Source organism: Papio anubis, chromosome 12 (assembly GCF_008728515.1).
Source record: "Papio anubis isolate 15944 chromosome 12, Panubis1.0, whole genome shotgun sequence".
Taxonomy (NCBI): domain Eukaryota; kingdom Metazoa; phylum Chordata; class Mammalia; order Primates; family Cercopithecidae; genus Papio; species Papio anubis.
In genome coordinates, this window is record NC_044987.1 from 75,699,111 (window position 1) to 75,713,728 (window position 14,618).

General features: G+C 36.2%; 1 protein-coding gene across 18 annotated transcripts in view; it reads right to left on the reverse strand.

Annotated features, from left to right (window-relative positions):
* Positions 1 to 14,618, reverse strand: part of SOX6 (SRY-box transcription factor 6) — a 766,932-nt gene that overhangs the window by 392,547 nt on the left and 359,767 nt on the right. For 2 of the 18 annotated variants that reach the window (XM_021926859.2, XM_031653911.1), the window contains exon 1: positions 1 to 1,397. This exon is cut by the window's left edge. The exons of the other annotated variants lie outside the window; for them this stretch is intronic. The gene's annotated coding sequence lies outside the window, so the exon portion shown is untranslated. Of the gene's footprint in view, positions 1,398 to 14,618 lie in introns of those variants that run through there. 18 annotated transcript variants of the gene reach the window in all.

Below are 14,618 nucleotides of genomic sequence, written 5' to 3' on the forward strand. Positions count from 1 at the left end.
CTCTGGGAAATAGGAAATCATTGGATTAACCTATGGAGCAGTAGGTCTGAATTTCCCTTATGAAAAAAAAAAAAATCTCTAGTGGCCTTAGGAAGGATGACTCATTCAAAAGGTTGTATATATGTTTATGCTCCTGTCATTTGTATTTATGTGCACTCACCTGTCCTTTCCTTATCTTGTCCTTGGTGTTCTGCTTGACATGTGATACTGACCAGTTCCTCTCTACCTCTACATTCTTTCAAGTCTCTGTTTTAAGTCCCTACAACTGCCACTGATAAATGTTCTTGAAAGAAGGTAGATGAAGCGAGTAGGGAAGGAAGAGGAGGAAATAATATGAATAATCACAAAGGAAATATCAAAGAAGAGAGAAGTTTTACTAATAAAAATAGCAATGTAATGGTTAATGGTATTGAGTGCATACTATGTGACAAGCTCATTACTTTATGCTTCACAGTACCTCATTAAATCTCAAAACAACCCCACAACAAAGCTACCAATGTATCCCCATTTGCGGATAAGCTAAGTGAGGCTTAGAAGTGGTTAAGTAATTTGACTATGGTTATAAAGCAAATGAGAGAGAAGAGATTCAAGTGAGTCCTGTCTGATTCCAAATCCCATGCTTTTAACTTTTATACTATACTTCTAATGATATCAGTTACTGAATGTTAGCCATGTGTCAAAAACTATCCTAGCTGCTTTGCACAGGCTACCTCTAAGACCTACAACCACCTAAAAAAGTAAATATCATTGTCCCCATTTCACAGAAGAGAAAGGAGACTGAGTAGCTGATCTAAAGTTGTACAACTAGTAAGAGGCATCACCAGAGTTTGGGTGGTGATGCCTAGTCTGTTTGGATGCACCCTTTCCACTACATTATGATGTGTATATATTCTGATTCTTTCCTTCCTTCCCTGCAAAACTCTTCCCCATCTCTACATTTCCAGATATTACCTTCAAGGCTCAGCTAATATCTTACTTCTTCCAGAAGCCTGTCTGCAAAATATTAGTTCACCATTGCATTCCTATCACAATTATTTGTGTAACCTTCATTTAATTTGATCAAAATAGATATGTATTTATTTCCTCCTATATGTTTATGTTCTATATCCCCAGTCAACTCCACAGTGCCTGTAGCAGGCTCCTCAGACAAGAAGTACTGTCCAAACACAGCTTACACTACTCAGCCTCTAGAAGGGGACAAGAATTGTGTCATAATACTTTGTATCCCCCAAGATAACTGGCAGAAACCTAAGTATAGTAGGGCTTAATAAATAATGTGTTGAATGACTCCAATATACTCTAAAAGTAAGAAGTTTTTGGCCAGGTACGGTGGCTCATGCCTGTAATCCCAGGACTTTGGGAGGCCAAGGCAGGCAGATCACAAGGTCAGGAGATCGAGACCATCCTGGCTAACATGGTGAAACCCCGTCTCTACTAAAAATACAAAAACTTGGCTGGGCATGGTGGCGGGTGCCTGTAGTCCCAGCTACTCGGGAGGCTGAGGCAGGAGAATGGTGTGAACCCGGGAGGCAGAGCTTGAAGTGAGCCAAAATCATGCCACTGCACTCCAGCCTGGTCAACAGAGCAAGACTCCATCTCAAAAAGAAAAAAAAAAAAGAAGTAGTTTTCAAAAATAATATTAGCAACAGCTAACTCTCCCTGTATGTATGAAGACTTTATATATATTCAATCCTTATAAAAGCCAGTAACTTAGTTACTATTGTTATCTTCTTTTTACAGAAGAAACTCTGTAAAATCAAAAAAGTTAAGTGATTTGTTCAAGGTCATGCAGCCAATAAGGATGGCAGAGTCAAGATTCAAGCCCATGCAGTCTCGCTTCAGAGTCAGCATTCTTTTGACTACTTTATAATAAAACCTTCACTCAACAGATATTGCAATAAAACCTTCACTCGATAGATGTTGTTCCAAGATTAAACAACTCTCACGTCTTAGAAAAAAATTGTAAATTCACACATTACTTCTGCTATAAACACTGGAAAAGATAGAAAGAAGAGTCTGTCTGCATAGAGTAGAAAACCAGAGTAGCAGGTACAAAAGTGCTAGGGAAAATAATAAGAAAAGAAAATTGAGAAGTATTTCTCTTACAAAAAATTAGTGTGTGCCATTTTTGCATAATTTTCTGTGATTTATGAAGCATCCATGCCAACTTCCTCTCAATACACCAAATTAGAGAGCATACCTCCGAGTGAGCAACCATTGTTAAGGAAACACCCTGAAACCCTACCCCAGAAACATGTAATCCTGAACCAGTGAAATACAACCACCTCTGCACTGACACACAACAGCTGTTTAGGGTGTCCAAGGAATGGCCTGAAGATAGGAAAAATTGGAAAACTGAATACCAATTTCCAAATCTTTTAAACTTTATTAAGCTGTTGCGAAATTCATGGAAAAGAAATGTAAGATATATCTCAACTTTTAAATGGCAACAAGAAATTTTTGATAACTTCAAAATCATGAAAAATAGAGGTAAGTGATGTATGCTTGTATGTAATTCATAATATATAATTTGCAAGGCCTTATCCTGTACATTATTTCTTTCAATTCACATAATAATTTGGTGAGATCAGTAGTATTATCATCTCTACAGAATCAGCCTCTACAAATGAAGCTTAGAGAAGATAATTTCCCACAGTTGTTTAGGTAGGAAGTGGTGACACCTAAAATCCCAGTCCTCTAAAACAAAGCCCTTTCCCTTGTATCATGTGGTTCCTCTCATAGAAGAAAAGGGAAATAACAGTATCTTGTGTTACAGAGGGGGAAAAAGTAACACTGATTGCAAAATGGACGACGACTAAAACATTGGAATGACAGGTTTCATCTCTCTTTCTCTACTCTTTTAAGGAATCTCCACATTTCCCCTTTGAAAGTAAAATAAATAAACTAAGGGGTACAAGTAATAAAAAAATAAAGACCCTCTCAGTTGCTTTCCATCCCCATGTTCCCTAACTTCACTCCTCCACTCTCTGAACCTTGTGGAACAATCACAGTAACATGGTACCACCATAGTTATGTGATAGACACTCAAAAAAGCCCCATGACTCAGTTCAGAGAAAATGCCAAAGGAAAGCCTGAGAAAACCTAGAACATGGAAAATAAAGCAATTTTCCCTATAGAACAGCATGATAATTCTCCAAAGGAAAATATAATATAGCATGACTATACAGAAGCATTGCGTGGTATGCTGTATGTGATGAAAAAAAAAAGTGGGGGAACTAGAGTCTGGAAAATGGAAGAAAAATGAAAAAGCAGACAAGCCTATCTAGAATCTGTTATGCCTGCAGAATTCCATGCCTCAGAGTAAAGAAAAATGCCTGCTTCAGAATTCTATAATTCTCTGGGGAATCGAGGTCAATAAGCATGTCTACCCTTTCTCAGAACCAGCACATAGAATTTTTCATCATCCATATGCAAGGAATGACAAGTCAGACACTTCATTGCAGAGGCAGCCATTGTGAAAATGGCCACACAGGAGACACCTGTGATACCTCTGGTCATAGAGATCTTTCTAAGTCTGGTACTATGCCGGTAACATACAAACATATGGTTCCAGAGATGGTTTCACTGTTCTTCTTTCATTAATTCATTTGGTAAACACACATATGTATATGCCTGACACTGTTCTAGCTGCTGAGGATAAAGCAGTGAACAAGATAAAACACCTGCCCTTATATACTTGCATTCTAAGTCAAATTAAACCACCTACAAGATTTCTTCCAACTCTAAGATTCTTAAAGTGCAAATGTCCCTGGTAGAAAGACAATTTGAGCATTTAAAGGAAAGGGACCACCTTCTAGCTTCAGCATCTAGCATAATGCTTAGCACTCAGTAAAGGTTTTTGAGTAAATGGAGAAAACCACTTTATAGATTGAGCTTTCCTTAATCTGAAAATGCTCCAAAATCTGAAAATTTTTGAGCTCCGACACAATGGCCAAAAGACATGCTCATGGAAGCATTTTAGATTTTTAGATTTTCAGAAGAGGGATGTTCAATCCAGTATCTGCAAATATTCCAAAATCCTCCCAAAAAAGTCTGAAATTTGAAGCACTTCTCATCCCAAGCATTTTGGATATGAGATACTCAACCTGTATTAAAGATGTAGAAACAGATTTAGTTGGTTAAATAAATCACGATGGTAGGTGGTAGGGCTAAGAACTATGTCCTGTCAGAGTGCTATTCTAGGAACACCTTATAATTTTGATAAAAATAGGTTAAAACTTTATTTTTAAGGACTACTTGGTTACTGAAAGTCAGTTCCCCAACAGTTAGTCTCTGCATCTTTGCTTATCTGTGTACTTATTAGCACCATACAATTTAACACTTAGTTTTTCTCTAATTGGCATCAAAAATAAGATTTGAATGAGCTTAAAGATTTAAAAAAAAAAAAAAAAAAAGTACCTCAGACGTTATCTGGCTCCAGCCTCTCACTTTTCAGATAGGGAACTAACCAGATGAGCATGGAAATTTGCCTGAAGTCCCACAACTAACCCATGGCAGACGTAGCACAAAAACCCAAGTCTTCTGACACTTAGCCAGATGTTCTTTTCCATCACCACACCATCTCTTCTAACTTCCTTGATGGTAGGAACTATTTGTTCAATGTTTTGGGTATTTCCACAAGCACACAGAAAGTATATAATGCTACTGGCATATTATATTACCCAACAAATTAACTATAAAGAATTTTATTTTTCAAACCTGACCTTTCCTGCTCCCTAAAACTTCTCTATTTCAGTTGGGCTAGAAAATTTGTAACAGCTTTTGAACCAAGATCCTGGCCTAAAAGATTCCAGCAGGAATTTGCTAAGCTTAATGCAGAACAAGAATAACTATCCCAACATTCTTTTACCAGAAAAAAGAAAAAAAAAAATGTCAGGGCTTACAGGATAAGCCCCTTCCAATTAGGTTTTTCCAAAAAATAACTTAGTAGCTCAAAGACTTGCATTTTCAGGAAAAGAGCCTATCTACTAGCCTAGCTGAAAGGAAATCTTCCTGAGCTGCACTTACAAACTTGATCTACTCTCCAGCCAGGCCTCCCTCAAAGAGGTGTCAGAGATTGCACAGGAGCACTAAATTGAGAGCAACCAGACTGTTCTGGTTCTGTCACTTATAAGTTTTGACATTGGGCAAAATCACTTATCCTCCTTTTGTTTATTTTACCCATCTGTAAAATAGGGATAATAATATTTACCCTGATTACCTCAGAAGGTAATGAGGTAGAACACATGAGCAAATGGTCATAACATCAATTTGAAAAGTATAAAACACCATACAAATGTAAGGTAGAGCAATTAATCATTAGTATTATCACTCAGAATGACTATGTGTTTCAGAGGCCAGGAAGCTATCTTGCAAATCCAGTAAGAAAAGGGCAGAGGCCATGTGACATAGCAGGAATGTCAAAACTTTGGAGTCAGATAACTATAGATATGAATTCAGATTCTGTGACTTTGACAAGCTGTTCAAATTATTTAAGCCTCAATTTTCCCACCTGTAAAATTGGGATAGTACTACTGTGGAACTACTATAAAGAACAAGTAACACATACTTTTTTCTAGCCATTATCCACAGTTTTGCTTTCTGCAGTTTCTGTTACACACAGTCAACCAAAGTCCAAACATAGGTGACTATAGCACAATAATATATTTTAAGAGACACATTCCCATAATTTTTATTACAGTATATTGTTTTAATTGTTCTATTTTATTTTTGTTGTTATTCATCTCTCGCTATACCTAATTTATAAATTAAACTTTACCATAGGTTTGTATGTATAGGAGAAAAACAGAGTATGGATACGGTTCAGTACTATCTGTGGTTTCAGTCATCCACTGAAGGTCTTGAAACACATTCTCCATCAGATAAACAGGGAAGTATTGTGTGTGTGTGTGCATTTGTGTGTGTGTGTGTGTGTGTGTATGTATCTTGTATGTTATAAAATAGTAATTATTATTATCATAAATAAATTTCCTCTTCTAGAGGGCTTAGAACTTCAGGGTTTTATCAGGCATTCCACCATGTAAACAGTTTTAATATCTATGATGTAAACCCCACCAACCACAAAAACAACATTCTTGACCAACGTAGTAAAAAAAAAATCAGATGTTAATTAACCAGCATATTACAAATCAGGCCAGAGTTTAGGAGCCAGTTCTATCAATGGATATTTTCTCAGTCACTCAGACAAACTGTTGTGCTTATTTCAAATCCAGTGTACTGAAGCTTTCTTTGTGACTGGATTGTTGGACTGCTGCCTGCATTTCTGTCTTCTGTGAAAATGCCAAATGTATAGAAATTTCAGTCACCAGATTAGATGCTCGTCTTAACAATATATTATGCTGTTTGGTGTCATGTTGACATCCTGTTGATGATGTTCATGACTTTTTATGCCTTCATTTTGTTCTTTGGTTTCACTAAAAAGTAAAAAGCTCTTAGACTAATGAATTCAAACTCTTCAGACATAGTGCTGCTTCCCTTCCATGAGAAAAGGATATATTTCTGGTTGCAGACATATGTGGCACAGACATGAGATCACAGCTTTAAGCTTAATAGAAGAACATAACAATCTATTCACTGTTTACACTTTAGCCCAAAGGGCAGCTGGAAATCACAACCAGCCATATGCAGTACCGAACAAGTGGTCATGACTTTATTAATAAAGCCAAGAATTAACAAATAAGATTCTGGGAATGGTACAGTGAGGGGCAGGAGTCTCTCACCCCAGGCCCCTCGAAGTACTAGGCATAGGGCCCAGGCTATTGTTGAGAATGTCCTTTGGGATTAGACTATTCTCTCTGCCAGGATTTCATTTGCCATCTTTCATATTTCCCAGTTCTCCCATACTGTGTTTAATCAGCTGCTGGTTGGAAAGGGCTCCCTATTCTTCTTGCATCCTGACATCCTGAAAAGGGAGCAAGTTATAAAATTATCTACATGTAACTGAAACAAATTGCACATATAGATATGTTTTTGTACCATAAAGAACTATTTCAAGTAGAGAAAAATATGCAAATAATCTCTTACTTAATCCTTCCCAGTCTATGACAGGTATGAGTAATATTATCTACAATCTATAATGATAACCGATATTGAGAAAGGCTTAAGGACACTGAAAGCAAATTGTAGAACAAAGATTTAAACCCAGGTCAAATTCCATGTTTTCACCATTCAATAACTACCACAGAGAACTAATTACTTGATAATCCACAGCCTATCATCACAATTACTTTCTTTCTGCACTGAGATATATACAAATTTACTAGGAAAACTTACTACTCAAAGTGAACCACTGTTTAACACTGAAGCATTTCTTACATACATAAGTACCACAATTTACTAATTTTCTATCTGGTCCCTTCACTTCCTTTCCATATCTAACAGATACTGTCAGGTGATAAATTTGTGACCCAAATACGAACATCGTAACACAAGTGTAAGAGCATAAAACCATCAAAACATGTATAAGCCTTCATCAAAGTGAAAAAACTCTATTAGGTCAGCAGAAATTAAATAATCAATAACTCTTATAAAGATAACTACACCCCCTAAATCTATAAAAATTTTAAAAATTTAATATGACTGCTCATATAGATGGTACAGATATCTGATATTTGCTAGAATAACTAGTTCATCCAAAGCGAAGTTTATTCAAGTGTAATGGGTAGAGAAGGAAAATCTAAATCTACAGGTTAGCTCCTCAGACTAGGTCTAAATATAGTTTAGATTTTGAGAAAGCACATTTTGCTTTTATGTGTGTTCTAATTTTGGTTTTGTTCTGTTTCTGAAACAGAAGTAAAGTTGCGTGTTTTGAACTACACAGTCTTTTTATTAGAATTATCACTTTCAGGCTAAATATATCTTCACTTTTCAATTGGGTCCAAATGAAGACTGTATTCAGAAAAACAAGAGCAGAGGAAAGAACAAGGTTCCAAATGCACCCTCCCTCACACCATGCTAGGCTAGAAGAGACAGTATATATACTGAGATCTTTTTTTTTTTTAATTATTTTTTATTATTATACTTTAAGTTCTAGGGTACATGTGCATAACGTGCAGGTTTGTTACATATGTATACTTGTGCCATGTTGCTGTGCTGCACCCATCAACTCGTCAGCACCCATCAACTCGTCATTTACATCAGGTATGATGCCACTGGTGGCCTAAGTCATTCACAAACTTATGACACAAAGCGTAACCACATTTTCTCCCTTGAGGCTTAAAGGAAAGACTCTGCTCCCAAAGTAGAGACAGTACTGTGTATCCACAGTATGAAGCAAAAGGAAGAAAGAGAATACCCCAGTGAAGTGCAAGATTTATCTCAGATAACTTTCCCCGGAATTATAAATCACCTTGGAAGACTGCTCTCAATCTCACCCTCAGCTTAGATACATCACAAAATAAATGCATGATTTACAAATTCTAGGAGCTTATCACCACAACAGCGTGAATCAAAATGGTGCAATGGCTAAAATTTCCAAAGGACTAAACACCAATAATAGAATAAAGAGAAACTGTTATCTAGCACCTTGAAGTTTGTATATATACAAATAATGCACGTACATTATAAAAGTAAATTTTCTAAAAAGTATTACATCTAATACAGTAGGGAAAGTCTTCACTTATCATTAATGGGTTCTTGGAAACTGAAACTTCATATAAAACAACCTATAACAAACCCAATTTTTTTAAATTAATTAATTAATTAATTTATTTATTTATTATTATTATACTTTAAGTTCTAGGGTACATGTGCATAATGTGCAGGTTTGTTACATATGTATACTTGTGCCATGTTGGTGTGCTGCACCCATCAACTCGTCAGCACCCATCAACTCGTCATTTACATCAGGTATAACTCCCAATGCAATCCCTCCCCCTTCCCCCCTCCCCATGATAGGCCCCCGTGTGTGATGTTCCCCTTCCCGAGTCCAAGTGATCTCATTGCTCAGTTCCCACCTATGAGTGAGAACATGCAGTGTTTGGAACAAACCCAATTTTTTTATCATAGTTATAACAAATCATTATTAATCTCATTATTCAGGGACTTTCTGTATGTCTTTTTACTTAAAAGTCTCGGCTTCCATGAACTTATTGATGATATTAAGTGAGGACTTACTGTAGTCTCTTACTTGTCTATTGGCCACAAAATAATTCTTCAATTGACTAGCACTCCCATTACATTTTGCAAATTATAGCAGACAACAGAGACATAGCAAAAAGAGCACTGAACATAATAAAATTGCAATAAACTATAGGTCTCTAGTCTGTTTCTCCCCAATATCTAGATTTATTTAAAGTTCAGATTAAAGAGGGAAAAGATCAGCCTAGCCAACATAGCAAAACCCCATCTCTACAAAAAATACAAATGTTGGCCGGGCACGGTGGCACACACCTGTAGTCCCAGCTACTCAGAAGGCTGAGGCAGGTGAATCATTTGAGCCCAGGAGGTTGAGGCTGCAGTGAGCCGCAATCTCACCACTGACTCCAGCCTAAGTGAAAGGGTGAGACCCTGTCTCAAAATAATAATAATAATAATAATAATAATAAAAGAATTAAAAAGTGTCTTTTCAACAAATGGTGCTTGGAAAACTGTATATCTACATATTTAAAAACTGAAGTTTAACCCTTATGTTTAATTATATTTTTCAAATTAATTGAAAATGAATCAAAAACAAAAGCTAAATATATAAAACTCTGAGAAGAAACCTTAGAGGAAACCGTCGTGACATTGAAGATTTCTTAAATATGACACAAGCAACAAAAGAAAATCAGATAATTGAATTTCATCAAATCAAAAACTTTTATGCATCAAAGTAAACTATCAAGAAAATGAAAAGGCAACCTAGAGAATGGGAGAAACTTTTGCACATCATATATCTAATAATGGGTGAGTATATAGCATATATTTAAAAACTGCCACAACTCAAAAACAACAAAAACAACAACCTGATTCAACAACGAGCAAAAAATTTGAATAGATTTTTCTCCAAAGAATGTATATAGGCCAGGTGCTGTGGCTTATGCCTGTAATTCCATCATTGAGGCAGAGGTGGGAGAATAGCTTGAGGAATTCAAGACTAGCCTGGGCAACATAGCGAGACTCTGTTCTCCACAAAAAGGAAACCAACCAAACAAAAAAGAATGTATACAAATGACAATAAACATATGAAAAGATGTTCAAGATCATCAGTCATTAGGCAAAGCAAATCAAAACAGTGAGATACCACCTCATGTCCATTAGAATGACTATTACTTAAAAAAATGAAAAATAACATTTGCCCCACCTACAGCTAACTCCCTATTCAAGTCATTGCTCAAATGTCATATTCTCAATGAGTTCTTCTCTGATCATCCTATTTAACATTGTTTCTTTTCACCAGTCTTCCTTATCCTAATCTCTATTTTTTTCTTTTTCTATAGCATTCATAAACTCCTAACATACTATATAATATACTTACTTGTTATTGTTGTCTGTTCCATGAGAACTGAAAAGTATTTGTTTTATTCACTAATATATTTTAAGTACAAGAATCAATTAACTAGTTTCTCGCCTAGAGATAGAAAAGAGTTTAAAAGTTTTGTAAACCAAATCATTCTTTAATCAGTTCTTATCCTCTTCAACACCAATTATTATCTTCCATTTATCATGAACAAATAACCAAAATACAGTGGCTTAAAATGTAGTGCTCCATGTTACTAATTATTTCAGTAGAATGAGGTCTCAAAATTTTATTCATGCCCTAACATTCACAGTGTATATGCCAGTTATTCACTTATTGTCTCTTGATTCCCATATCACTCTTCAATTTTCTGCCTTGTGCTGCTGGGGCACTATATTTTCCAGACTTCATTGCCAGCTGCTTTCTGGTTAGGTTCTGCCAATGAGAGAGACTAGTAAGAAATTAGAACGTGGGGAGAGACAAGGGACTTCCTTCCTCTAACTACTGTCCATCATCCCTTCAGCAGCAAAAGACACTTATGGCTGCACCATTTATATTTCCACCAGCAATGGCTTCTTTCAGTCCTCCCAATACCAGCTGCCTAAGCTCCTCAGAAGTACCAGCACAAGCTGGCCACCATCCTCTTAGTGATTACAGCATAAGTCATGCCATGTTCTCCTCAGTGGTCTGAACAGAAGTCATGCAGCACATCCTCCCCGTCAAAAGTCCAAGCCCCAATCACAAGCTTTTCCAGGCTTGTGGGTTTAAGTAATACAAATTTTTCCATTTTGTTCCATCAGCCCCATCGCTGGTAGCTGCTCCCTACAGTTGTTAATATCTGGGTTACCTCAGCCTCCTTTTTTGCTTTTTTGGTTTTCCAAAGCCTATGTAACAAATTCCTTCAATGAAATCCCATGTATTTGAACTACTTATCATGTTTTTTGTCCTGACTAGACACGGCTGTATCTGGTAGAGTATAACACTTCAGGCAGACCAAAAGATTGACAGCAGAATAAATTTATAACTTTGTCCCTTAGAATTTATATAATTCAGATTTGTTATATTATCTCAACCAAAGAGTTATAAAATAGATCTTTAAAATAGAACCAAAAAATGGATTGAGATCCAGAAGTGCTATGTTCATATCTGTATACTCTCATAGAATTTATCTCCAACCCACTCCTTTCTCTTGCCTACTCCATATCTCCATTTGGATGTCTAACATGCATCTCAAACTTAATCTGTCCAGAACTAAGCTTTTGATATTCCCTCTAAACCCTGTACCTTCCAAAGCCTTTCCTATCTTGCTTGTAACTCCATCCTTAGCTTCTCAGGCCAGAATCCTAGAGTCATCCTTGATTCCTTTCTTTCTATCATCCAACAAATCCAGTCTGTCAGAAAGTCCTGTGAGTTCTTCATTCAACATATATTCAGAATATAACCGCTTCTCACTACCTCCACTACTACTCAAAGCCACCAAGAACTCTCACTTAGGTTACTGTAATAGCCTCTTAAGTGGTCACCCTGTTTCTACTCTTTTGCATCCCTATAATTTATTCCCAACAACAACCAAAACAATCCTTTTAAAATAAACATGAGTCAGATCATACCACTTGTTTGCTCAAAATGTTCTAATGGCTCCCCATCTCCCACAGAGTAAAAGTCAAATCCTCACAACCACCTACACATTCCTATCTAACCTGGCCCCTATCATTTTTCTGACTTCATTTCCTATTATTTCCCCCTTCACTCACTTGTCTCCAGCCACTCTGATCTCATCCCTCCCCATACCTTGAACATACCAAGCACACTTCTACCTCAGAGTCTGCACTGGCCCCTCCCTCGGCCTGGAATGCTTTTCCCCAGATATCTGCATGGTTCCCTTTCTCTGTTACCTCAAGTTTTTAGGCAAAAATTTTATTCTCAATGATACCCTCCCTGACTATCCTATTTAAAGTTGCACATATACCTCCACCCTGGGTGTTTCCTATCCCCCTTTCTTGTTTTATTTTCTCCACAGCATTTATCTTCTACCTTGCTTTATAATAATTTACTTGTTCTTTTTTTTAATAAATTGCCTGTTTCCCTCTGCTAGAATGTAAACTCCTTGAGGGCAGAGATTTCTGTTTTGATCATTGATGTATCTCCAATCCCCAGCTGGTGCCTAGCACATACTAAGTGCTCAGTAAACACTTGTTGAATAAAATTCCAAACTCCAAAGCACCAAAGAATAATGAATATGTGTACGTAGACACACTATGTGATACATGTTGCATGTGTATAAATATTATCTTGCCTTTATTCTAAAGTGTAAAATTGTATTTCAAACTCTAATACTATAGTATTACTACACCAAAATTACTACGTGCCTTTGTTCTTATGGAGTCACGTGAGATCAGGTGTAGAATTTTCTACTTCTGGCATCATGTTGGCACTCAAAACATTTTAGATTTCGAAGCGTTTCAGATTTTGGATTTTCAGATTAGGGTAGCTCACCCTGTAATACATTTAAAGAACTTCAGCACAATGGCTGGGTCATAGATAATACTCAGTATATGTTAGCTAATATTATTATAAAAGGCACCTAATATTTGTTAAATGACAGGTAAAACCTCCCAAACTCAGCATTTTATACTGCCTTAATTTGTTTACATTGTGAATGTACTGAAAGCAAGAATCATATTTTATGCTTCTTTTGTATCTGGCATTGTATTGAACATATTAGTTCAATAAATAATTGATTTGTTTATTGATTGATTAATGACATATATTGTTAAATCTACTAAAAGTATAGATTGTGAAAGCCAGGTAACTCAAGATGACCAGAATAAATAAAACAGGACTTAAGAAAAGCAAATTGTTCAATTCTGCCTCCTCATCACACTAACTAGGTATGATACTAAAGTACACCAAATACTTATTTTTAATATGCAATAGACATATGTATATTTTCTAGTAGAAAAGGAATAATGATAAATTAATGGCATAGGAATAAAAGACAAAAAGAAAGAAAAAGTAGAGACAGATGGCAGACTTTAAAATTGTGGAGCCAACTAATCAAGGTTGCTAGAAGTCACCAGGGAGAGTAAAGCACTAACAAAGACTTCAGTTGACAGTAAAGGGTGGGACTTTGTTGGAAAGGCCACTTCTCCAAAACACCATTCACAGATAAGCCCAGTTGAGTGACAGCTATAATAACTGACTCCAAAAGAAGTATACAGTTAACCACTGGTCACAAGAAGCCAAAACACTGATTTTTCACAGGAGAGGAACTGCGGAAGAATTTAAATAAAAGCAAAGTAATAAGAGAATAAAATCATCATTAACCACCCTTGAGATGTTGATGGAGAGAGCCAGTAGAGATTAGTCAATTTGTTATCACCATCTGGGCACCTGTATGGAATGACTGGAACTGAAAGATCCTTAGAAAAAAAGTAAAATTAAGGTTCTGATATAAAAATATTATTTCATTTATATGAATCCCTGCCCATCACTTTGAAGACATTTCATGTTTTGTCCTCATGCCATAAAAGTTCACACTAGTTAATGCAAACTATGCTCATACATATGATATAACCATTTTTTTCACAAAGGTAATTTCATGGTATGTAGATATATTTAGGTAGAAAAAATCATGAGAAGAAACATTGGCATTGTACAGAATGTTATTCCTAATAGTGTGTTAGCATATGAATATGTATACATCTATAAGCAACAGTGCACAAAAATAAATAAAATTTCATCATAAAACTGTGGTTATGGCAAAACTATCTCAACTTTTTGTTCCTAATATATTTTCATCCTTCACAGCAGAATGACAACCACGAAGGACAATTCATGATATGCAGTTCTATATTTCTACAAAATGTAAAGCAGTAAATTCTAGACACATGCCTAAAACAGAGATGTGGCAGCAGTCAATTCAAGCAAACGGGTCCTTATTCAGTTTCTGTCCTATTGTTTCAGGTGCCTTCCTTTACCTCACTCTTCCTTTCACACTTTGTTTTGTTCCTTGGGTCTAACTTCCTTCTTGGTGTTACTCTTTCACTACTAAATAAACTTAGACTTCTACTCTATTAGATAGTTCTTATCATCTATAACACCTTCCCTTATTGCTCTAGAAACAGTAAATCTTGCAACTAAGTGATGCAATATCACA